Source organism: Phyllobates terribilis, unplaced genomic scaffold (assembly GCF_046119375.1).
Source record: "Phyllobates terribilis strain yellow unplaced genomic scaffold, ASM4611937v1 Scaffold_435__1_contigs__length_1562282, whole genome shotgun sequence".
Classification (NCBI taxonomy): Eukaryota; Metazoa; Chordata; class Amphibia; order Anura; family Dendrobatidae; genus Phyllobates; species Phyllobates terribilis.
This window is the reverse complement of record NW_027363195.1, coordinates 1028471-1055535: the sequence shown is the minus strand read 5'-3', so window position 1 is coordinate 1055535 and position 27065 is coordinate 1028471.

Sequence of the window (27065 nt, the reverse complement as noted above, 5' to 3'; positions counted from 1 at the left end):
AGAGCTGACAGATCCTCTATATACTACACCACACAGGAGAGCTAACAGATCCTCTATATACTACACCACACAGGAGAGCTGACAGATCCTCTATATACTACACCACACAGGAGAGCTGACACATCCTCTATATACTACACAATACAGGAGAGCTGACAGATCCACTATATACTACACCACACAGGAGAGCTGACACATCCTCTATATACTACACCACACAGGAGAGCCGACAGATCCTCTATATACTACACCACACAGGAGAGCTGACACATCCTCTATATACTACACAATACAGGAGAGCTGACAGATCCACTATATACTACACCACACAGGAGAGCTGACAGATCCACTATATACTACACCACACAGGAGAGCTGACACATCCTCTATATACTACACAATACAGGAGAGCTGACAGATCCTCTATATACTACACCGCACAGGAGAGCTGACAGATCCTCTATATACTACACCACACAGGAGAGCTGACAGATCCTCTATATACTACACCACACAGGAGAGCTGACAGATCCTCTATATACTACACCACACAGGAGAGCCGACAGATCCTCTATATACTACACCACACAGGAGAGCTGACATATCCTCTATATACTACACCACACAGGAGAGCTGACAGATCCTCTATATACTACACCACACAGGAGAGCTGACAGATCCTCTATATACTACACCACACAGGAAAGCTGACAGATCCTCTATATGCTACATCACATAGGAGAGCTGACAGATCCTCAATATACTACATCACACAGGAGAGCTGACAGATCCTCTATATACTACACAATACAGGAGAGCTGACAGATCCACTATATACTACACCACACAGGAGAGCCGACAGATCCTCTATATACTACACCACACAGGAGAGCTGACACATCCTCTATATACTACACAATACAGGAGAGCTGACAGATCCACTATATACTACACCACACAGGAGAGCTGACAGATCCTCTATATACTACACCACCCAGGAGAGCTGACAGATCCTCTATACACTACACCACACAGGAGAGCTGACACATCCTCTATACACTACACCACACAGGAGAGCTGACACATCCTCTATATACTACACAATACAGGAGAGCTGACACATCCTCTATATACTACACAATACAGGAGAGCTGACACATCCTCTATATACTACACCACACAGGAGAGCTGACAGATCCTCTATATACTACACCACACAGGAGAGCTGACAGATCCTCTATATACTACACCACACAGGAGAGCTGACACATCCTCTATATACTACACCACACAGGAGAGCTGACAGATCCTCTATATACTACACCACACAGGAGAGCTGACAGATCCTCTATATACTACACCACACAGGAGAGCTGACAGATCCACTATATACTACACCACACAGGAGAGCTGACAGATCCTCTATATACTACACCACACAGGAGAGCTGACAGATCCTCTATATACTACACCACCCAGGAGAGCTGACAGATCCTCTATACACTACACCACACAGGAGAGCTGACACATCCTCTATATACTACACAATACAGGAGAGCTGACACATCCTCTATATACTACACAATACAGGAGAGCTGACACATCCTCTATATACTACACCACACAGGAGAGCTGACAGATCCTCTATATACTACACCACACAGGAGAGCTGACAGATCCTCTATATACTACACCACACAGGAGAGCTGACACATCCTCTATATACTACACCACCCAGGAGAGCTGACAGATCCTCTATACACTACACCACACAGGAGAGCTGACACATCCTCTATATACTACACAATACAGGAGAGCTGACACATCCTCTATATACTACACCACACAGGAGAGCTGACACATCCTCTATATACTACACCACACAGGAGAGCTGACAGATCCTCTATATACTACACCACACAGGAGAGCTGACAGATCCTCTATATACTACACCACACAGGAGAGCTGACACATCCTCTATATACTACACCACACAGGAGAGCTGACAGATCCTCTATATACTACACCACACAGGAGAGCTGACAGATCCTCTATATACTACACCACACAGGAGAGCTGACAGATCGTCTATATACTACACCACACAGGAGAGCTGACACATCTGTAGCACCCTGAGGACTCGGCTGCTACAGGGGTATTGCACCTCAAGCCAGAGGTGTGGTATTCCACTCCCGGGTAAGGATGGAGTGTGGGACTGAGCTCAGATAGCTGCATACACTACACACATCCCATTTCCGGGGGACAGACCGACGGTACTCCCACCAGTATATGTGCAGGTACGACAGTGTCTGTCCCTGGCTGGAGTGGGAGGGGGTGGAACATCCCAGTAGTGTAGGGGCAGATAGGGGGAGCAGTCTGGGTAAGGCTAGGAGCTCATTGGGTGCTGGTCACCTGAGCTCACACATAGAGGGAGTATATAAGGTGGGCACCATCTTAGATCAGGGTCAGTCTTCTGTAGAGGGTCAGTCAGTCCTGAGAGAGGTCCAGGAGCGCCTGCAGAGAGAAGAGAGAGAGGAGAAGAGAAGGACCCAGAGGGGGAGAAGAAGGAACCCCAAGAACCCAGTATACAACCAGAAGGGTGAAGGGTTGGCACGCAAGGGAACCGGATCCCAAATTAGTGGAGGAGAGAAACAACCCTCAACTAAGAACCGGAGGCTGCGACATTACATGTGGAGCAGCCCCTCACCAAGTCCACTAAGAAGGCACACCGAGCATAGGGTCAGGGAAGCCAAAGAAGGTTCACCCAATAGGAGACCCGAGGGAGCCGGACATAAGTGGACCCCTGGTGGGAACGGCCAGTAGAGAGGACAGTCAGAAAGGGAGCTCAGGACCACGCTCCAGAATTGCTTGGGGGTTGGCCGAGTCCAGGACCTGGTGGACGCAGCACGGCTCGGGCGGTCACTCAAGGCCAGAGTGACCAACAGAACAGCAGTAAGTAAAAACCCTGAACTGCACAGCCCGACTCTGAGTCTTCTTACCATCCACACTGCACCACCACTACCACCATCCTCTACACCTGACCCCCTGAGGCTATACCCCTCCCGTTGGGGGTTATACTACCACAGCTGCACGTATACCACCAGCCTCAGCGGACCCTGCTGCAGCGGCGGCCTTTTGACCGCAAATCAACGGGTGGCGTAGTCGACACTAAGAACAACTAATAACATCTGTAAAGACTGCCACACACTGAGTTTGACACCCTGGGCACGGACCGGGTCGCCGCCACTCGGAGACTACAACCCCCATCAGATCCGGCTCCGGGTAATCCCCAAACAGCACTGGCCCAGGGGGCGCGTCACATCCTCTATATACTACACCACACAGGAGAGCTGACACATCCTCTATATACTACACCACACAGGAGAGCTAACAGATCCTCTATATACTACACCACACAGGAGAGCTGACAGATCCTCTATATACTACACCACACAGGAGAGCTGACAGATCCTCTATATACTACACCACACAGGAGAGCTGACAGATCCACTATATACTACACCACACAGGAGAGCTGACAGATCATCCATATACTACACCACACAGGAGAGCTGACACATCCTCTATATACTACACCACACAGGAGAGCTGACAGATCCTCTATATACTACACCACACAGGAGAGCCGAGAGATCCTCTATATACTACACCACACAGGAGAGCCGAGAGATCCTCTATATACTACACCACACAGGAGAGCTGACAGATCCTCTATATGCTACACCACACAGGAGAGCTGACAGATCCTCTATATACTACACCACACAGGAGAGCTGACAGATCCTCTATATACTACACCACACAGGAGAGCTGACACATCCTCTATATACTACACCACACAGGAGAGCCGAGAGATCCTCTATATACTGCACCACACAGGAGAGCCGAGAGATCCTCTATATACTACACCACACAGGAGAGCTGACACATCCTCTATATACTACACCACACAGGAGAGCTGACAGATCCTCTATATACTACACCACACAGGAGAGCTGACACATCCTCTATATACTACACCACACAGGAGAGCTGACAGATCCTCTATATACTACACCACACAGGAGAGCTGACACATCCTCTATATACTACACCACACAGGAGAGCTGACAGATCCTCTATATACTACACCACACAGGAGAGCTGACAGATCCTCTATATACTACACCACACAGGAGAGCTGACAGCTCGTCTATATACTACACCACACAGGAGAGCTGACACATCCTCTATATACTACACCACACAGGAGAGCCGTCAGATCCTCTATATACTACACCACACAGGAGAGCTGACAGATCCTCTATATACTACACCACACAGGAGAGCTGACAGATCCTCTATATACTACACCACACAGGAGAGCTGACAGATCCTCTATATACTACACCAGACAGGAGAGCTGACAGATCCTCTATATACTACACCACACAGGAGAGCTGACAGATCCTCTATATACTACACCACACAGGAGAGCTGACAGATCCTCTATATACTACACCACACAGGAGAGCTGACAGATCCTCTATATACTACACCACACAGGAGAGCTGACAGATCCTCTATATACTACACCACACAGGAGAGCTGACAGATCCTCTATATACTACACCACACAGGAGAGCTGACAGATCCTCTATATACTACACCACACAGGAGAGCTGACAGATCTACTATTTACTACACCACACAGGAGAGCTGACAGATCCTCTATATACTACACCACACAGGAGAGCTGACACATCCTCTATATACTACACCACACAGGAGAGCTGACACATCCTCTATATACTACACCACACAGGAGAGCCGTCAGATCCTCTATATACTACACCACACAGGAGAGCTGACAGATCCTCTATATACTACACCACACAGGAGAGCTGACAGATCCTCTATATACTACACCACACAGGAGAGCTGACAGATCCTCTATATACTACACCAGACAGGAGAGCTGACAGATCCTCTATATACTACACCACACAGGAGAGCTGACAGATCCTCTATATACTACACCACACAGGAGAGCTGACAGATCCTCTATATACTACACCACACAGGAGAGCTGACAGATCCTCTATATACTACACCACACAGGAGAGCTGACAGATCCTCTATATACTACACCACACAGGAGAGCTGACAGATCCTCTATATACTACACCACACAGGAGAGCTGACAGATCCTCTATATACTACACCACACAGGAGAGCTGACAGATCCACTATTTACTACACCACACAGGAGAGCTGACAGATCCTCTATATACTACACCACACAGGAGAGCTGACACATCCTCTATATACTACACCACACAGGAGAGCTGACAGATCCTCTATATACTACACCACACAGGAGAGCTGACACATCCTCTATATACTACACCACACAGGAGAGCTGACAGATCCTCTATATACTACACCACACGGGAGAGCTGACAGATCCTCTATATACTACACCACACAGGAGAGCTGACAGATCCTCTATATACTACACCACACAGGAGAGCTGACAGATCCTCTATATACTACACCACACAGGAGAGCTGACAGATCCTCTATATACTACACCACACGGGAGAGCTGACAGATCCTCTATATACTACACCACACAGGAGAGCTGACAGATCCTCTATATACTACACCACACAGGAGAGCTGACAGATCCACTATATACTACACCACACAGGAGAACCGACAGATCCTCTATATACTACACCACACAGGAGAGCTGACAGATCCTCTATATACTACACCACACAGGAGAGCTGACAGATCCTCTATATACTACACCACACAGGAGAGCTGACAGATCCTCTATATACTACACCACACAGGAGAACCGACAGATCCTCTATATACTACACCACACAGGAGAGCTGACACATCCTCTATATACTACACCACCCAGGAGAGCTGACAGATCCTCTATATACTACACCACACAGGAGAGCTGACAGATCCTCTATATACTACACCACACAGGAGAGCTGACAGATCCTCTATATACTACACCACACAGGAGAGCTGACAGATCCTCTATATACTACACCACACAGGAGAGCTGACAACTCTCTGGTATCTTCCAGTCACCTCCAGAGCTGCAGTCACTATTCTGGTGTTACATCAGGTCTTATCCTCCAGAGCTGCAGTCACTATTCTGCTGTTACATCGTGTCTTATCCTCCAGTCACCTCCAGAGCTGCAGTCACTATTCTGATGTTACATCAGCTCTTATCCTCCACTCACCTCCAGAGCTACACTCACTATTCTACTGTTACATCGTGTCTTATCCTCCAGTCACCTACAGAGCTGCACTCACCATTCTGCTGTGATATTATGTCTTATCCTCCAGTCACCTCCAGAGCTGCAGTCTCTATTCTGCTGTTACATCATATCTTATCCTCCAGTCACCTCCAGAGCTGCAGTCACTATTCTGCTATTACATCGTGTCTTATCCTCCAGTCACCTCAAGAGCTGCAGTCAATATTCTGCTGTTACATCATGTCTTGTCCTCCAGTTACCTCCAGAGCTGCACTCACTATTATGCTGTTACTTCATGTCTTATCCTCCAGTCACCTCCAGAGCTGCACTCACTATTCTGCTGTTACATCGTGTCTTATCCTCCAGTCACCTCCAGAGCTGCAGTCACTATTCTGCTGTTACATCGTGTCTTCTCCTCCAGTCACCTCCAGAGCTGCAGTCACTATTCTGCTGTTAGTTCGTGTCTTATCCTCCAGTCACCTCAAGAGCTGTAGTCACTGTTCTGCTGTTACATAGTGTCTTAACCTCCAGACACCTCCAGAGCTGCACTCACTATTCTGCTGTTACACCATGTATTATCCTCCAGTCACCTCCACAGCTGCACTCACTATTCTGCTGTTATATCATGTTTTATCCGCCAGTCACCTCCAGAGCTGCACTCAATATTCTGCTGTTTCATCGTGTCTTATCCTCCTGTCACCTCCAGAGCTGCAATCACTATTCTGCTGTTACATCAGGTCTTATCCTCCAGTCACCTCCAGAGCTGTAGTTTCTATTCTGCTATTACATCAAGTCTTATTCTCCAGTCACCTCCAGAGCTGCACTCATTGTTCTGCTGTTACATCATGTCTTATCCTCCAGTCACCTCCAGAGCTGCAGTCGCTTTTCAGCTGTTATATCGTGTCTTATCCTCCAGTCACCTCAAGAGCTGCAGTCACTTTTCAGCTGTTACATCGTGTCTTATCCTCCAGTTACCTCCAGAGCTGCAGTCACTATTCTGCTGTTACATCGTGTCTTATCCTCCAGTCACCTCCAGAGCTACACTCACTATTCTGCTGTTACATCATGTCTTATCCTCCAGTCACCTCAAGTGCTGCACTCACTATTCTGCTGTTACATCGTGTCTTATCCTCCAGTCACCTCCAGAGCTGCTGTTACACCATGTCTTATCCTCCAGTCATCTCCAGAGCTGCAGTCACTATTCTGCTGTTACATCGTGTGTTATCCTCCAGTCACCTCCAAAGCTGCACTCAGTATTCTTCTTTTACATCATGTCTTATCCTCCAGTCACCTCCAGAGCTGCAGTCACTCTTCTGCTGTTGCAACCTGTCTTATCCTCCAGCCACCTCCAGAGCTGCAGTCACTATTCTGCTGTTACATCAAGTCTTATCCTCCAGTCACCTCCAGAGCTGCAGTCACTATTCTGCTGTTACATCGTGTCTTATCCTCCAGTCACATCCAGAGCTGCACTCACTATTCTGCTATTATTTCATGTCTTATCCTCCAGTCACCTCCAGAGCTGCAGTCACTATTCTGCTGTTACAACACGTCTTATCCTCCAGTTTCCTCCAGAGCTGCACTCACTATTCTGCTGTTACATCGTGTCTTATCCTCCAGTCACCTCCAGAGCTGCAGTCACTATTCTGCTGTTTCTTGACATCTTATCCTCCAGTCACCTCCAGACCTGAACGCACTATTCTGCTTTTACATCGTGTCTTATCCTCCAGTCACCTCCAGAGCTGCACTCACTATTCTGCTGTTATATCGTGTCTTATCCTCCAGTCACCTCCCGAGCTGCAGTCACTATTCTGCTGTTACATCGTGTCTTATCTTCCAGTCACCTCCAGAGCTGCACTCACTATTCTGCTGTAACATCGTGTCTTAACCTCCAGTCACCTCCAGAGCTGCACTTACCATACTGCTGTTACATCATGTCTTATCCCCCAGTCATCTCCAGAGCTGTAGTTACTATTCTGCTGTTACGTCATGTCTTATCCTCCAGTCACCTCAATAGCTTCGGTCAATATTCTGCTGTTACATTATGTCTTATCTTCCAGTCACCTCCAGAGCTGCACTCACTATTCTGCTGTTACAATGTGTCTTATCCGCCAGCCACCTCCAGAGCTGCACTCCCTATTCTGCTGTTACAATGTGTCTTATCCGCCAGCCACCTCCAGAGCTGCACTCCCTATTCTTCTGTTACATCGTGTCTTATCCGCCAGCCACCTCTAGAGCTGCACTCAATATTCTGCTGTTACATCATGTCTTATCCTCCAGACACCTCCAGAGCTGCACTCACTATTCTGCCGTTACATCGTGTCTTATCTTCCAGTCACCTCCAGAGCTGCAGTCACTATTCTGCTGTTACATCGTTTCTTCTCCTCCAACCACCTCCAGAGCTGCAGTCTCTACTCTGCAGTTACATCGTGTCTTATCCTCCAGTCACCTCCTGAGCTGCAGTCACTATTCTGCTGTTACATCGTGTCTTATCCTCCAGTCATCTCCAGAGCTGTAGTCACTATTCTGCTGTTACATCGTGTCTTATCCTCCAGTCACCTCCAGAGCTGCAGTTACTATTCTGATGTTACATCATGTTTTATCCTCCAGTCACCTCCAGAGCTGCACTCACTATTCTGCTGTTACATCGTGTCTTATCCTCCAGTCACCTCCAGAGTTGCAGTCACTATTCTGCTGTTACATTGTGTCTTATCCTCCAGTCACCTCCAGAGCTGCAGTGACTATTCTGCTGTTAGTTCGTGTCTTATCCTCCAGTCACCTCAAGAGCTGCAGTCACTATTCTACTATTATTTCATGTCTTATCCTCCAGTTACCTTCAGAGCTGTAGTCACTATTCTACTGTTACATCGTATCTTATCCTCCAGTCACCTCCAGAGCTGCAGTCACTATTCTGTTGTTACAACACGTCTTATGCTCCAGTCACCTCCAGAGCTGCACTCACTATTCTGCTGTTACATCATATCTTATCCTCCAGTCACCTCCAGAGCTGTAGTCACTATTCTGCTGTTACACCATGTATTATCCTCCAGTCACCTCCACAGCTGCACTCACTATTCTGCTGTTATATCATGTTTTATCCGCCAGTCACCTCCAGAGCTGCACTCAATATTCTGCTGTTTCATCGTGTCTTATCCTCCTGTCACCTCCAGAGCTGCAATCACTATTCTGCTGTTACATCAGGTCTTATCCTCCAGTCACCTCCAGAGCTGTAGTTTCTATTCTGCTATTACATCAAGTCTTATTCTCCAGTCACCTCCAGAGCTGCACTCATTGTTCTGCTGTTACATCATGTCTTATCCTCCTGTCACCTCCAGAGCTGCAGTCGCTTTTCAGCTGTTATATCGTGTCTTATCCTCCAGTCACCTCAAGAGCTGCAGTCACTTTTCAGCTGTTACATCGTGTCTTATCCTCCAGTTACCTCCAGAGCTGCAGTCACTATTCTGCTGTTACATCGTGTCTTATCCTCCAGTCACCTCCAGAGCTACACTCACTATTCTGCTGTTACATCATGTCTTATCCTCCAGTCACCTCAAGTGCTGCACTCACTATTCTGCTGTTACATCGTGTCTTATCCTCCTGTCACCTCCAGAGCTGCTGTTACACCATGTCTTATCCTCCAGTCATCTCCAGAGCTGCAGTCACTATTCTGCTGTTACATCGTGTGTTATCCTCCAGTCACCTCCAAAGCTGCACTCAATATTCTTCTTTTACATCATGTCTTATCCTCCAGTCACCTCCAGAGCTGCAGTCACTCTTCTGCTGTTGCAACCTGTCTTATCCTCCAGCCACCTCCAGAGCTGCAGTCACTATTCTGCTGTTACATCAAGTCTTATCCTCCAGTCACCTCCAGAGCTGCAGTCACTATTCTGCTGTTACATCGTGTCTTATCCTCCAGTCACATCCAGAGCTGCACTCACTATTCTGCTATTATTTCATGTCTTATCCTCCAGTCACCTCCAGAGCTGCAGTCACTATTCTGCTGTTACAACACGTCTTATCCTCCAGTTTCCTCCAGAGCTGCACTCACTATTCTGCTGTTACATCGTGTCTTATCCTCCAGTCACCTCCAGAGCTGCAGTCACTATTCTGCTGTTACATCGTGCCTTATCCTCCAGTCACCTCCAGATCTGCAGTCACTATTCTGCTGTTGCATCATGTCTTATCCTCCAGTCACCTCCAGAGCTGTAGTCTCTATTCTGCTGTTACATCAGGTCTTATCCTCCAGAGCTGCAGTCTCTATTCTGCTCTTACATCGTGTATTATTCTCCAGTCACCTCCAGAGCTGCACTCACTTTTCTGCTGTTACATCGTGTCTTATCCTCCTGTCACCTCCAGAGCTGCTGTTACACCATGTCTTATCCTCCAGTCATCTCCAGAGCTGCAGTCACTATTCTGCTGTTAAATCGTGTCTTTTCCTCCAGCCACCTCCAAAGCTGCACTCAGTATTCTGCTGTTACATCATGTCTTATCCTCCAGCCACCTCCACAGCTGCAGTCACTATTCTGCTGTTACACCAAGTCTTATCCTGCAGTCACCTCCAGAGCTGCAGTCACTAATCTGCTGTTAGTTCGTGTCTTATCCTCCAGTCACCTCAAGAGCTGCAGTCACTATTCTGCTGTTACATCGTGTCTTATCCTCTAGTCTCATCCAGAGCTGCACTCACTATTCTGCTATTATTTCATGTCTTATCCTCCAGTCACCTCAAGAGCTGCACTCACTATTCTGCTGTTACATCGTGTCTTATCCTCCAGTCACCTCAAGGGCTGCACTCACTATTCTGCTGTTACATCGTGTCTTATCCTCCTGTCACCTCCAGAGCTGCTGTTACACCATGTCTTATCCTCCAGTCATCTCCAGAGCTGCAGTCACTATTCTGCTGTTAAATCGTGTCTTTTCCTCCAGCCACCTCCAAAGCTGCACTCAGTATTCTGCTGTTACATCATGTCTTATCCTCCAGCCACCTCCACAGCTGCAGTCACTATTCTGCTGTTACATCAAGTCTTATCCTGCAGTCACCTCCAGAGCTGCAGTCACTAATCTGCTGTTAGTTCGTGTCTTATCCTCCAGTCACCTCAAGAGCTGCAGTCACTATTCTGCTGTTACATCGTGTCTTATCCTCTAGTCTCATCCAGAGCTGCACTCACTATTCTGCTATTATTTCATGTCTTATCCTCCAGTCACCTCAAGAGCTGCACTCACTATTCTGCTGTTACATCGTGTCTTATCCTCCAGTCACCTCCAGATCTGTAGTCACTGTTCTTCTGTTACATCTTATCTTTTCCTCCAGTCACGTCCAGAGCTGCACTCACTATTCTGCTGTTACATCATGTTTTATCCGCCTGTCTCCTCCAGAGCTGCACTCACTATTCTGCTGTTACATCGTGTCTTATACTCCACTCACCTCTAGAGTTGCAGTCACTATTCTGCTGTTACATCGTGTCTTATCCTCCTGTCACCTCCAGAGCTGCCCTCACTGTTCTGCTGTTACATCAGGTCTTATCCTCCAGTCACCTCCAGAGCTGCAGTCACTATTCTGCTGTTACATCGTGTTTTATCCTCCAGCCACCTCCAGAGCTGCAGTCACTATTCTGCTGTTACATCAGGTCTTATCCTCCAGTCACCTCCGGAGCTTCAGTCACTATTCTGATGTTACATCAGCTGTTATCCTCCACTCACCTCCAGAGCTGCACTCACTATTCTGTTACATCGTGTGTTATCCTCCAGTCACCTCCAGAGCTGCACTCAACATTCTGCTGTTACAACGTGTCTTATCCTCCAGTCACCTACAGAGCTGCTCTCACCATTCTGCTGTGATATTATGTCTTATCATCCATTCACCTCCAGAGCTGCACTCACTATTCTGCTGTTACATCGTGTCTTATCCTCCTGTCACCTCCAGAGCTGCACTCACTATTCTGCTTTTACATCCTGTCTTATCCTCCTGTCACTTCCAGAGCTGCAGTCACTATTCTGCTGTTACATCCTGTCTTAACCTCCAGTCACCTCCAGAGCTGCACTTACCATAATGCTGTTACATCGTGTCTTATCCTCCAGTCACCTCCAGAGCTGTAGTCACTATTCTGCTGTTACATCATGTCTTAGCCTCCAGACACCTCCAGAGATGCAGTCACTATTCTGCTGTTACATCGTGTCTTATCCTCCAGTCACCTCCAGAGCTGCACTCACTATTCTGCTGTAACATCGTGTCTTATCCTCCAGTCACCTCCAGAGCTGCAGTCACTACTCTGCTGTTATGTCATATCTTATCCTCCAGTCAACTCAATAGCTGCTGTCACTATTCTGCTGTTACATTATGTCTTATCCTCCAGTCACCTCCAGAGCTGCACTCACTATTCTGCTGTTACAATGTGTCTTATCCGCCAGCCACCTCCAGAGCCGCACTCCCTAATCTTCTGTTACATCGTGTCTTATCCGCCAGTCACCTCCAAAGCTGCAGTCACTATTCTGCTGTTACATCGTGTCTTATCCTCCAGTCACCTCCAGAGCTGCAGTCACTATTCTGCTGTTACATCGTGTCTTATCCTCCAGTCACCTCCAGAGCTGCAGTCACTACTCTGCTGTTATGTCATATCTTATCCTCCAGTCAACTCAATAGCTGCTGTCACTATTCTGCTGTTTCATGACATCTTAACCTCCAGTCACCTCCAGACCTGAACGCACTATTCTGCTTTTACATCGTGTCTTATCCTCCAGTCACCTCCAGAGCTGCACTCACTATTCTGCTGTTACATCGTTTCTTATCGTCCAGTCACCTCCATTGCTGCAGTCACTATTCTGCTGTTACATCGTGTCTTATCCTCCAGTCACCTCCAGAGCTGCAGTCACTATTCTGCTGTTACATCGTGTCTTATCCTCCAGTCACCTCCCGAGCTGCAGTCACTATTCTGCTGTTACATCGTGTCTTATCTTCCAGTCACCTCCAGAGCTGCACTCACTATTCTGCTGTAACATCGTGTTTTAACCTCCAGTCACCTCCAGAGCTGCACTTACCATACTGCTGTTACATCGTGTCTTATCCTCCAGCCACCTCCAGAGCTGCAGTCACTACTCTGCTGGTACATCATGTCTTATCCACCAGTCATCTCCAGAGCTGTAGTCACTATTCTGCTGTTACGTCATGTCTTATCCTCCAGTCACCTCAATAGCTGCGGTCAATATTCTGCTGTTACATTATGTCTTATCTTCCAGTCACCTCCAGAGCTGCACTCACTATTCTGCTGTTACAATGTGTCTTATCCGCCAGCCACCTCCAGAGCTGCACTCCCTATTCTGCTGTTACAATGTGTCTTATCCGCCAGCCACCTCCAGAGCTGCACTCCCTATTCTTCTGTTACATCGTGTCTTATCCGCCAGCCACCTCTAGAGCTGCACTCAATATTCTGCTGTTACATCATGTCTTATCCTCCAGACACCTCCAGAGCTGCACTCACTATTCTGCTGTTACATCGTTTCTTCTCCTCCAACCACCTCCAGAGCTGCAGTCTCTACTCTGCAGTTACATCATGTCTTATCCTCCAGTCATCTCCAGAGCTGTAGTCACTATTCTGCTGTTACATCGTGTCTTATCCTCCAGTCACCTCCAGAGCTGCAGTCACTATTCTGATGTTACATCCTGTCTTATCCTCCAGTCACCTCCAGAGCTGCAGTCCCTATTCTGATGCTACATCCTGTCTTATCCTCCAGTCACCTCCAGAGCTGCAGTCACTATTCTGCTGTTACATCATGTCTTATCCTCCAGACACCTACAGACCTGCGGTCACTATTCTGCTTTTACGTCATGTCTTATCCTTCAGTCACTATTCTGCTGTTACATCGTGTGTTATCCTCCAGTCACCTCCAGAGCTGCAGTCACTCTTCTGCTGTTACATCGTGTCTTATCCTCCAGTCACCTCCAGAGCTGCAGTCACTCTTCTGCTGTTACATCGTGTCTTATCCTCCAGTCACCTCCAGAGCTGCTGTCACTATTCTGCTGTTACATCGAGTCTTATCCTCCAGTCACCTCCAGAGCTGCAGTCACCATTCTGCTGTTACTTCCTGTCTTATCCTCCAGTCACCTCCAGAGCTGCCGTCACTATTCTGCTGTTACATCCTGTCTTATCCTCCAGTCATCTCCAGAGCTGTAGTCACTATTCTGCTGTTACGTCATGTCTTATCCTCCAGTCACCTCCAGAGCTGCACTCACTATTCTGCTGTTACATCGTGTCTTATCCTCCAGCCACCTCCGGAGCTGCACTCACTATTCTGCTCTTACATCATGTCTTATCCTCCAGTCACCTCAATAGCTGCGCTCACTATTCTGCTGTTACATTCTGTATTATCCGCCAGCCACCTCCAGAGCTGCACTCACTATTCTGCTGTTACATCTTGTCTTATCCCCCAGTCACCTCTAGAGCTGCACTCACTATTCTGCTGTTACATCATGTCTTATCTTCCAGTCACCTCAAGAGCTGCAGTCACTATTCTGCAGTTACATCGTGTCTTATTCTCCAGCCACCTCCAGAGCTGCAGTCACTATTCTGCTGTTACATCAGGTTTATCCTCCAGTCACCTCCAGAGCTGCAGTCACTATTATGCTATTACATCAGGTCTTATCCTCCAGTTACCTCCAGAGCTGCAGTCACTATTCTGCTGTTACATTCTGTATTATCCTCCAGTCACTTCCAGAGCTGCACTCACTATTCTGCTGTTACATTGTGTCTTATCCTCCAGTCACCTCCAGAGCTGTAATCACTATTCTCCTGTTAAATCGTGTTTTATCCTCCAGTCACCTCCAGAGCTGCAGACACTATACTGCTGTTACATCGTGTCTTATCCTCCAGTCACCTTCAGAACTGCACTCACTATTCTGCTGTTACATCGTGTCTTAACCTCCAGTCACCTCCAGAGCTGCACTCACCATTCTGCTGTTACATTGTGTCTTATCCTCCAGTCACCTCCAGAGCTGCAGTCACTATTCTGGTGTAACATCATGTCTTATCCTCGAGCCACCTTCCAGAGCTGCAGTCACTATTCTGCTGTTACATTATGTCTTATCCTCCAGTTACCTCCAGAGCTGTAGTCACTATTCTGCTTTTACATCATGTCTTATCCTCCAGTCACCTCCAGAGCTTCAGTCTCTATTCTGCTGTTACATCATGTCTTATCCTCCAGTCACCTCCAGAGCTGCAGTCACTTTTCTGCTGTTACATCGTATCTTATCCTCCAGTCACCTCCAGAGCTGCAGTTACTATTCTGCTGTTACATCATGTCTTATCCTCCAGTCACCTCCAGAGCTGCACTCACTATTCTGCTGCTACATCAGGTCTTATCCTCCAGTCACCTCCAGAGCTGCGGTCACTATTCTGCTGTTACATCTTGTCTTATCCTCCAGTCACCTCCAGAGCTGCAGTCACTTTTCTGCTGTTACATCGTATCTTATCCTCCAGTCACCTCCAGAGCTGCAGTTACTATTCTGCTTTTACATCATGTCTAATCCTCCAGTCACCTCCAGAGCTTCAGTCTCTATTCTGCTGTTACATCATGTCTTATCCTCCAGTCACCTCCAGAGCTGCAGTCACTTTTCTGCTGTTACATCGTATCTTATCCTCCAGTCACCTCCAGAGCTGCAGTTACTATTCTGCTTTTACATCATGTCTAATCCTCCAGTCACCTCCAGAGCTGCATTCACTCTTCTGCTGTTACATCGTGTCTTATCCTCCAGTCACCTCCAGAGCTGCAGTCACTATTCTGCTGTTACATCGAGTCTTATCCTCCAGTCACCACAAGAGCTGCACTCACTATTCTGCTGTAACATCGTGTCTTAACCTCCAATCACCTCCAGATCTGCACTTCCCATACTGCTGTTACCTTGTGTCTTATCCTCCAGAGCTGTAGTCACTATTCTGCTGTTACAATGTATCTTATCCGCCAGCCAACTCCAGAGCTGCACACACTATTCTGCTGTTACATCGTGTCTTATCCGCCAGCCACCTCTAGAGCTGCACTCACTATTCTGCTGTTACAAACGTGTCTTATCCTCCAGTCACCTCCAGAGCTGCAGTCACTATTCTGCTGTTATTTCATGTCTTATCCTCCAGTCACCTCCTGAGCTGCACCCACTATTCTGCTGTTACATCGTGTCTTATCCTCCAGTCACCTCCAGAGCTGCAGTCACTACTCTGCTGTTACATCATGTCTTATCCTCCAGTCATCTCCAGAGCTGTAGTCACTATCCTGCTGTTACATCATATCTTATCCTCCAGTCACCTCCAGAGCTGCACTCACTATTCTGCTGTTAAAATGTGTCTTAAACGTCAGTCACCTCCAGAGCTGCACTCACTATTCTGCTGTTACATTGTGTCTTATCCTCTTGCCACCTCCGGAGCTGCAGTCACTATTCTGCTGTTACATCAGGCCTTATCCTCCAGTCACCTCCAGAGCTGCACTCACTATTCTGCTCTTACATCATGTCTTATCCTCCAGTTTCCTCCAGAGCTGCAGTCACTATTCTGCTATTACATCAGGTCTTATCCTCCAGCCACCTCCAGAGCTGCACTCACTATTCTGCTCTTACATCATGTCTTATCCTCCAGTTAACTCCAGAGCTGCAGTCACTATTCTGCTGTTACGTCATGTCTTATCCTCCAGTCACCTCAATAGCTGCTCTCACTATTCTGCTGTTACATTATGTCTTATCCTCCAGTCACCTCCAGAGCTGCATTCACTATTCTGCTGTTACATCGTGTCTTATCCGCCAGTCACCTCCAGAGCTGCAGTCACTACTCTGCTGTTACATCATGTCTTATCCTCCAGTCATCTCCAGAGCTGTAGTCACTATTCTGCTGTTACGTCATGTCTTATCCTCCAGTCACCTCCAGAGCTACACTCACTATTCTGCTGTTAAAATGTGTCTTAAACGTCAGTCACCTCCAGAGCTGCACTCACTATTCTGCTGTTACATTGTGTCTTATCCTCTTGCCACCTCCGGAGCTGCAGTCACTATTCTGCTGTTACATCAGGCCTTATCCTCCAGTCACCTCCAGAGCTGCAGTCACTATTCTGCTATTACATCAGGTCTTATCCTCCAGCCACCTCCAGAGCTGCACTCACTATTCTGCTCTTACATCATGTCTTATCCTCCAGTTACCTCCAGAGCTGCAGTCACTATTCTGCGATTACATCAGGTCTTATCCTCCAGCCACCTCCAGAGCTGCACTCACTATTCTGCTCTTACATCATGTCTTATCCTCCAGTTACCTCCAGAGCTGCAGTCACTATTCTGCTGTTACGTCATGTCTTATCCTCCAGTCACCTCAATAGCTGCTCTCACTATTCTGCTGTTACATTATGTCTTATCCTCCAGTCACCTCCAGAGCTGCATTCACTATTCTGCTGTTACATCGTGTCTTATCCGCCAGTCACCTCTAGAGCTGCACTCACTATTCTGCTGTTACATCATGTCTTATCTTCCAGTCACCTCCAGAGCTGCAGTCACTATTCTGCTGTTACATCAGGTCTTATCCTCCAGTCACCTCCAGAGCTGCAGTCACTAATATGCTATTACATCAGGTCTTATCCTCCAGCCACCTCTAGAGCTGCACTCAATATTCTGATCTTACATCATGTCTTATCCTCCAGTTACCTCCAGAGCTGCAGTCACTATTCTGATCTTACATCATGTCTTATCCTCCAGTTACCTCCAGAGCTGCAGTCACTATTCTGCTGTTACATCCTGTCTTATCCTCCAGTCACTTCCGGAGCTGCACTCACTATTCTGCTGTTACATTGTGTCTTATCCTCCAGTCACCTCCAGAGCTGTAATCACTATTCTGCTGTTACATCGTGTTTTATCCTCCAGTCACCTACAGAGCTGCGGTCACTATTCTGCTGTTACATTATGTCTTATCCTCCAGTTACCTCCAGAGCTGCAGTCTCTATTCTGCTTTTATATCATGTCTAATCCTCCAGTCACCTCCAGAGCTGCTTTCACTATTCTACTGTTACATGACATCTTATCCTCCAGTCACCTCCAGAGCTGCATCACTGTTCTGCTGTTACATGACATCTTATCCTCCAGCCAGCTCCAGAGCTGCAGTCACTGTTCTGCTGTTACATGACATCTTATCCTCCAGCCACCTCCAGAGCTGCTGTCACTATTCTGCTGTTACATTATGTCTTATCCTCCAATTACCTCCAGAGCTGCAGTTACTATTCTGCTGTTACATCATGTCTTATCCTCCAGTCACCTCCAGAGCTGCAGTCACTATTCTGCTGTTACATCGTGTCTTATCCTCCAGTCACCTCCAGAGCTGCATTCACTATTCTACTGTTACATGACATCTTATCCTCCAGTCACCTCCAGAGCTGCACTAAGTATTCTGCTGTTACTTCGTGTCTTATCCTCCTGTCACCTCCAGATCTGCACTCACTATTCTGCTGTTACATCTTGTCCTATCCTCCAGTCACCTCCATAGCTGCACTCACTATTCTGCTGTTACATCGTGTCTTATCCTCCAGTCACCTCCAGAGCTGCACTCACTGTTCTGCTGTTACATCGTGTCTTATCCTCCATTCACCTCCAGAGCTGCACTTACCATTCTGCTGTTATATTGTGTCTTATCCTCCAGTCACCTCCAGAGCTGTAGTCACTATTTTGCTGTTACATCATGTCTTATCCTCCAGACACCTCCAGAGCTGCAGTCACATTTCTGCTGTTACATCGTGTCTTATCCTCCAGTCACCTCCAGAGCTGCAGTCACTATTCTGCTGTTACATCATGTCTTATCCTCCAGTTACTTCCAGAGCTGCACTCGCTATTCTGCTGTTACATCGTGTCTTATCCTCCAGTCACCTCCAGAGCTGCAGTTACTATTCTGTTGTTAAATCATGTCTTATCCTCCAGTCAACTCCAGAGCTGTAGTCACTATTCTGCTGTTACATCGTGTCTTATCCTCCAGTCACCCCAAGAGCTGCACTCACTATTCTGCTGTTACATCTTGTCTTCTCCTCCAGTCACCTACAGAGCTGAAGTCTCTATTCTGCTGTTACATCATGTCTTATCCTGCAGTCACCTCCAGAGCTGTAGTCTCTATTCTGCTGTTACATCAGTACTTATCCTCCATTCACCTCCAGAGCTGCACTCACTATTCTGCTGTAACATCATGTTTTATCTGCCAGTCACCTCCAGAGCTGCACTCACTATTCTGCTGTTACATCGTGTCTCATCCTCCAGTCACCTCCAGAGCTGCAATAACTATTCTGTTGTTACATCATGTCTTATCCTCCAGTCACCTCCAGAGGTGCAGTCACTATTCTGCTGTTACATCATGTCTTATCCTTCAGTCACCTCCAGAGCTGCACTCACTATTCTGTTGTTACATCATGTCTTATCCTCCTGTCACCTCTAGAGCTGCAGTCACTATTCTGCTGTTACTTCATGTCTTATCCTTCAGTCAACTCCAGAGCTGTAGTCTCTATTCTGCTGTTACATCAGGTCTTATCCTCCATTCACCTCCAGAGCTGCAGTCACTATTCTGCTGTAACATCACGCCTTATCTTCCAGTCACCTCCAGATCTGCACTCACTATTCTGCAGTTACATCGTGTCTTATCCTCCAGTCACCTCCAGATCTGCACTCACCATTCTGCTGTTACATTTTGTCTTATCCTCCAGTCACCTCCAGAGCTGCTCTCACTATTCTGCAGTAAAATCAGGTCTTATCCTCCAGCCACCTTCAGAGCTGCTGTCACTATTCTGCTGTTACATCGTGTCTTTTCCTCCAGCCACTTCCAGAGCTGCTATCAAAATTCTGCTGTTACATCATGTCTTATCCTCCAGTCACCTCCAGAGCTGCAGTCACTCTTCTGCTGTTACATCGTGTCTTATCCTCCAGTCACCTCCAGAGCTGCTGTCACTATTCTGCTGTTACATCCTGTCTTATCCTCCAGTCATCTCCAGAGCTGTAGTCACTATTCTGCTGTTACGTCATGTCTTATCCTCCAGTCACCTCCAGAGCTGCACTCACTATTCTGCTGTTACATCGTGTCTTATCCTCCAGCCACCTCCGGAGCTGCACTCACTATTCTGCTCTTACATCATGTCTTATCCTCCAGTCACCTCAATAGCTGCGCTCACTATTCTGCTGTTACATTCTGTATTATCCGCCAGCCACCTCCAGAGCTGCACTCACTATTCTGCTGTTACATCTTGTGTTATCCGCCAGTCACCTCTAGAGCTGCACTCACTATTCTGCTGTTACATCATGTCTTATCTTCCAGTCACCTCCAGAGCTGCAGTCACTATTCTGCAGTTACATCGTGTCTTATTCTCCAGCCACCTCCAGAGCTGCAGTCACTATTCTGCTGTTACATCAGGTTTATCCTCCAGTCACCTCCAGAGCTGCAGTCACTATTATGCTATTACATCAGGTCTTATCCTCCAGTTACCTCCAGAGCTGCAGTCACTATTCTGCTGTTACATTCTGTATTATCCTCCAGTCACTTCCAGAGCTGCACTCACTATTCTGCTGTTACATTGTGTCTTATCCTCCAGTCACCTCCAGAGCTATAATCACTATTCTGCTGTTACATCGTGTTTTATCCTCCAGTCACCTCCAGAGCTGCAGACACTATACTGCTGTTACATCGTGTCTTATCCTCCAGTCACCTTCAGAACTGCACTCACTATTCTGCTGTTACATCGTGTCTTAACCTCCAGTCACCTCCAGAGCTGCACTCACCATTCTGCTGTTACATTGTGTCTTATCCTCCAGTCACCTCCAGAGCTGCAGTCACTATTCTGGTGTAACATCATGTCTTATCCTCGAGCCACCTTCCAGAGCTGCAGTCAATATTCTGCTGTTACATTATGTCTTATCCTCCAGTTACCTCCAGAGCTGCAGTCACTAATATGCTATTACATCAGGTCTTATCCTCCAGCCACCTCTAGAGCTGCACTCAATATTCTGATCTTACATCATGTCTTATCCTCCAGTTACCTCCAGAGCTGCAGTCACTATTCTGATCTTACATCATGTCTTATCCTCCAGTTACCTCCAGAGCTGCAGTCACTATTCTGCTGTTACATCCTGTCTTATCCTCCAGTCACTTCCGGAGCTGCACTCACTATTCTGCTGTTACATTGTGTCTTATCCTCCAGTCACCTCCAGAGCTGTAATCACTATTCTGCTGTTACATCGTGTTTTATCCTCCAGTCACCTACAGAGCTGCGGTCACTATTCTGCTGTTACATTATGTCTTATCCTCCAGTTACCTCCAGAGCTGCAGTCTCTATTCTGCTTTTATATCATGTCTAATCCTCCAGTCACCTCCAGAGCTGCTTTCACTATTCTACTGTTACATGACATCTTATCCTCCAGTCACCTCCAGAGCTGCATCACTGTTCTGCTGTTACATGACATCTTATCCTCCAGCCAGCTCCAGAGCTGCAGTCACTGTTCTGCTGTTACATGACATCTTATCCTCCAGCCACCTCCAGAGCTGCTGTCACTATTCTGCTGTTACATTATGTCTTATCCTCCAATTACCTCCAGAGCTGCAGTTACTATTCTGCTGTTACATCATGTCTTATCCTCCAGTCACCTCCAGAGCTGCAGTCACTATTCTGCTGTTACATCGTGTCTTATCCTCCAGTCACCTCCAGAGCTGCATTCACTATTCTACTGTTACATGACATCTTATCCTCCAGTCACCTCCAGAGCTGCACTAAGTATTCTGCTGTTACTTCGTGTCTTATCCTCCTGTCACCTCCAGATCTGCACTCACTATTCTGCTGTTACATCTTGTCCTATCCTCCAGTCACCTCCATAGCTGCACTCACTATTCTGCTGTTACATCGTGTCTTATCCTCCAGTCACCTCCAGAGCTGCACTCACTGTTCTCCTGTTACATCGTGTCTTATCCTCCATTCACCTCCAGAGCTGCACTTACCATTCTGCTGTTATATTGTGTCTTATCCTCCAGTCACCTCCAGAGCTGTAGTCACTATTTTGCTGTTACATCATGTCTTATCCTCCAGACACCTCCAGAGCTGCAGTCACATTTCTGCTGTTACATCGTGTCTTATCCTCCAGTCACCTCCAGAGCTGCAGTCACTATTCTGCTGTTACATCATGTCTTATCCTCCAGTTACTTCCAGAGCTGCACTCGCTATTCTGCTGTTACATCGTGTCTTATCCTCCAGTCACCTCCAGAGCTGCAGTTACTATTCTGTTGTTAAATCATGTCTTATCCTCCAGTCAACTCCAGAGCTGTAGTCACTATTCTGCTGTTACATCGTGTCTTATCCTCCAGTCACCCCAAGAGCTGCACTCACTATTCTGCTGTTACATCTTGTCTTCTCCTCCAGTCACCTACAGAGCTGAAGTCTCTATTCTGCTGTTACATCATGTCTTATCCTGCAGTCACCTCCAGAGCTGTAGTCTCTATTCTGCTGTTACATCAGTACTTATCCTCCATTCACCTCCAGAGCTGCACTCACTATTCTGCTGTAACATCATGTTTTATCTGCCAGTCACCTCCAGAGCTGCACTCACTATTCTGCTGTTACATCGTGTCTCATCCTCCAGTCACCTCCAGAGCTGCAATAACTATTCTGTTGTTACATCATGTCTTATCCTCCAGTCACCTCCAGAGGTGCAGTCACTATTCTGCTGTTACATCATGTCTTATCCTTCAGTCACCTCCAGAGCTGCACTCACTATTCTGTTGTTACATCATGTCTTATCCTCCTGTCACCTCTAGAGCTGCAGTCACTATTCTGCTGTTACTTCATGTCTTATCCTTCAGTCAACTCCAGAGCTGTAGTCTCTATTCTGCTGTTACATCAGGTCTTATCCTCCATTCACCTCCAGAGCTGCAGTCACTATTCTGCTGTAACATCACGCCTTATCTTCCAGTCACCTCCAGATCTGCACTCACTATTCTGCAGTTACATCGTGTCTTATCCTCCAGTCACCTCCAGATCTGCACTCACCATTCTGCTGTTACATTTTGTCTTATCCTCCAGTCACCTCCAGAGCTGCTCTCACTATTCTGCAGTAAAATCAGGTCTTATCCTCCAGCCACCTTCAGAGCTGCTGTCACTATTCTGCTGTTACATCGTGTCTTTTCCTCCAGCCACTTCCAGAGCTGCTATCAAAATTCTGCTGTTACATCATGTCTTATCCTCCAGTCACCTCCAGAGCTGCAGTCACTCTTCTGCTGTTACATCGTGTCTTATCCTCCAGTCACCTCCAGAGCTGCTGTCACTATTCTGCTGTTACATCCTGTCTTATCCTCCAGTCATCTCCAGAGCTGTAGTCACTATTCTGCTGTTACGTCATGTCTTATCCTCCAGTCACCTCCAGAGCTGCACTCACTATTCTGCTGTTACATCGTGTCTTATCCTCCAGCCACCTCCGGAGCTGCACTCACTATTCTGCTCTTACATCATGTCTTATCCTCCAGTCACCTCAATAGCTGCGCTCACTATTCTGCTGTTACATTCTGTATTATCCGCCAGCCACCTCCAGAGCTGCACTCACTATTCTGCTGTTACATCTTGTGTTATCCGCCAGTCACCTCTAGAGCTGCACTCACTATTCTGCTGTTACATCATGTCTTATCTTCCAGTCACCTCCAGAGCTGCAGTCACTATTCTGCAGTTACATCGTGTCTTATTCTCCAGCCACCTCCAGAGCTGCAGTCACTATTCTGCTGTTACATCAGGTTTATCCTCCAGTCACCTCCAGAGCTGCAGTCACTATTATGCTATTACATCAGGTCTTATCCTCCAGTTACCTCCAGAGCTGCAGTCACTATTCTGCTGTTACATTCTGTATTATCCTCCAGTCACTTCCAGAGCTGCACTCACTATTCTGCTGTTACATTGTGTCTTATCCTCCAGTCACCTCCAGAGCTATAATCACTATTCTGCTGTTACATCGTGTTTTATCCTCCAGTCACCTCCAGAGCTGCAGACACTATACTGCTGTTACATCGTGTCTTATCCTCCAGTCACCTTCAGAACTGCACTCACTATTCTGCTGTTACATCGTGTCTTAACCTCCAGTCACCTCCAGAGCTGCACTCACCATTCTGCTGTTACATTGTGTCTTATCCTCCAGTCACCTCCAGAGCTGCAGTCACTATTCTGGTGTAACATCATGTCTTATCCTCGAGCCACCTTCCAGAGCTGCAGTCAATATTCTGCTGTTACATTATGTCTTATCCTCCAGTTACCTCCAGAGCTGTAGTCACTATTCTGCTGTTACATCATGTCTTATCCTCCAGTCACCTCCAGAGCTTCAGTCTCTATTCTGCTGTTACATCATGTCTTATCCTCCAGTCACCTCCAGAGCTGCAGTCACTTTTCTGCTGTTACATCGTATCTTATCCTCCAGTCACCTCCAGAGCTGCAGTTACTATTCTGCTGTTACATCATGTCTTATCCTCCAGTCACCTCCAGAGCTACACTCACTATTCTGCTGCTACATCAGGTCTGATCCTCCAGTCACCTCCAGAGCTGCGGTCACTATTCTGCTGTTACATCTTGTCTTATCCTCCAGTCACCTCCAGAGCTGCAATCACTATTCTGCTTTTACATCATGTCTAATCCTCCAGTCACCTCCAGAGCTGCATTCACTCTTCTGCTGTTACATCGTGTCTTATCCTCCAGTCACCTCCAGAGCTGCAGTCACTATTCTGCTGTTACATCGAGTCTTATCCTCCAGTCACCACAAGAGCTGCACTCACTATTCTGCTGTAACATCGTGTCTTAACCTCCAATCACCTCCAGATCTGCACTTACCATACTGCTGTTACCTTGTGTCTTATCCTCCAGAGCTGTAGTCACTATTCTGCTGTTACAATGTATCTTATCCGCCAGCCAACTCCAGAGCTGCACACACTATTCTGCTGTTACATCGTGTCTTATCCGCCAGCCACCTCTAGAGCTGCACTCACTATTCTGCTGTTACAAACGTGTCTTATCCTCCAGTCACCTCCAGAGCTGCAGTCACTATTCTGCTGTTACTTAATGTCTTATCCTCCAGTCACCTCCTGAGCTGCACCCACTATTCTGCTGTTACATCGTGTCTTATCCTCCAGTCACCTCCAGAGCTGCAGTCACTACTCTGCTGTTACATCATGTCTTATCCTCCAGTCATCTCCAGAGCTGTAGTCACTATCCTGCTGTTACATCATATCTTATCCTCCAGTCACCTCCAGAGCTGCACTCACTATTCTGCTGTTAAAATGTGTCTTAAACGTCAGTCACCTCCAGAGCTGCACTCACTATTCTGCTGTTACATTGTGTCTTATCCTCTTGCCACCTCCGGAGCTGCAGTCACTATTCTGCTGTTACATCAGGCCTTATCCTCCAGTCACCTCCAGAGCTGCACTCACTATTCTGCTCTTACATCATGTCTTATCCTCCAGTTACCTCCAGAGCTGCAATCACTATTCTGCTATTACATCAGGTCTTATCCTCCAGCCACCTCCAGAGCTGCACTCACTATTCTGCTCTTACATCATGTCTTATCCTCCAGTTAACTCCAGAGCTGCACTCACTATTCTGCTCTTACATCATGTCTTATCCTCCAGCCACCTCCAGAGCTGCACTCACTATTCTGCTGTTACATTATGTCTTATCCTCCAGTCACCTCCAGAGCTGCATTCACTATTCTGCTGTTACATCGTGTCTTATCCGCCAGTCACCTCCAGAGCTGCAGTCACTACTCTGCTGTTACATCATGTCTTATCCTCCAGTCATCTCCAGAGCTGTAGTCACTATTCTGCTGTTACGTCATGTCTTATCCTCCAGTCACCTCCAGAGCTACACTCACTATTCTGCTGTTAAAATGTGTCTTAAACGTCAGTCACCTCCAGAGCTGCACTCACTATTCTGCTGTTACATTGTGTCTTATCCTCTTGCCACCTCCGGAGCTGCAGTCACTATTCTGCTGTTACATCAGGCCTTATCCTCCAGTCACCTCCAGAGCTGCAGTCACTATTCTGCTATTACATCAGGTCTTATCCTCCAGCCACCTCCAGAGCTGCACTCACTATTCTGCTCTTACATCATGTCTTATCCTCCAGTTACCTCCAGAGCTGCAGTCACTATTCTGCGATTACATCAGGTCTTATCCTCCAGCCACCTCCAGAGCTGCACTCACTATTCTGCTCTTACATCATGTCTTATCCTCCAGTTACCTCCTGAGCTGCAGTCACTATTCTGCTGTTACGTCATGTCTTATCCTCCAGTCACCTCAATAGCTGCTCTCACTATTCTGCTGTTACATTATGTCTTATCCTCCAGTCACCTCCAGAGCTGCATTCACTATTCTGCTGTTACATCGTGTCTTATCCGCCAGTCACCTCTAGAGCTGCACTCACTATTCTGCTGTTACATCATGTCTTATCTTCCAGTCACCTCCAGAGCTGCAGTCACTATTCTGCTGTTACATCAGGTCTTATCCTCCAGTCACCTCCAGAGCTGCAGTCACTAATATGCTATTACGTCAGGTCTTATCCTCCAGTCACCTCCAGTGCTGCACTCAATATTCTGATCTTACATTATGTCTTATCCTCCAGTTACCTCCAGAGCTGCAGTCACTATTCTGATCTTACATCATGTCTTATCCTCCAGTTACCTCCAGAGCTGCAGTCACTATTCTGCTGTTACATCAGGTCTTATCCTCCAGTCACCTCCAGAGCTGCAGTCACTAATATGCTATTACATCAGGTCTTATCCTCCAGTCAC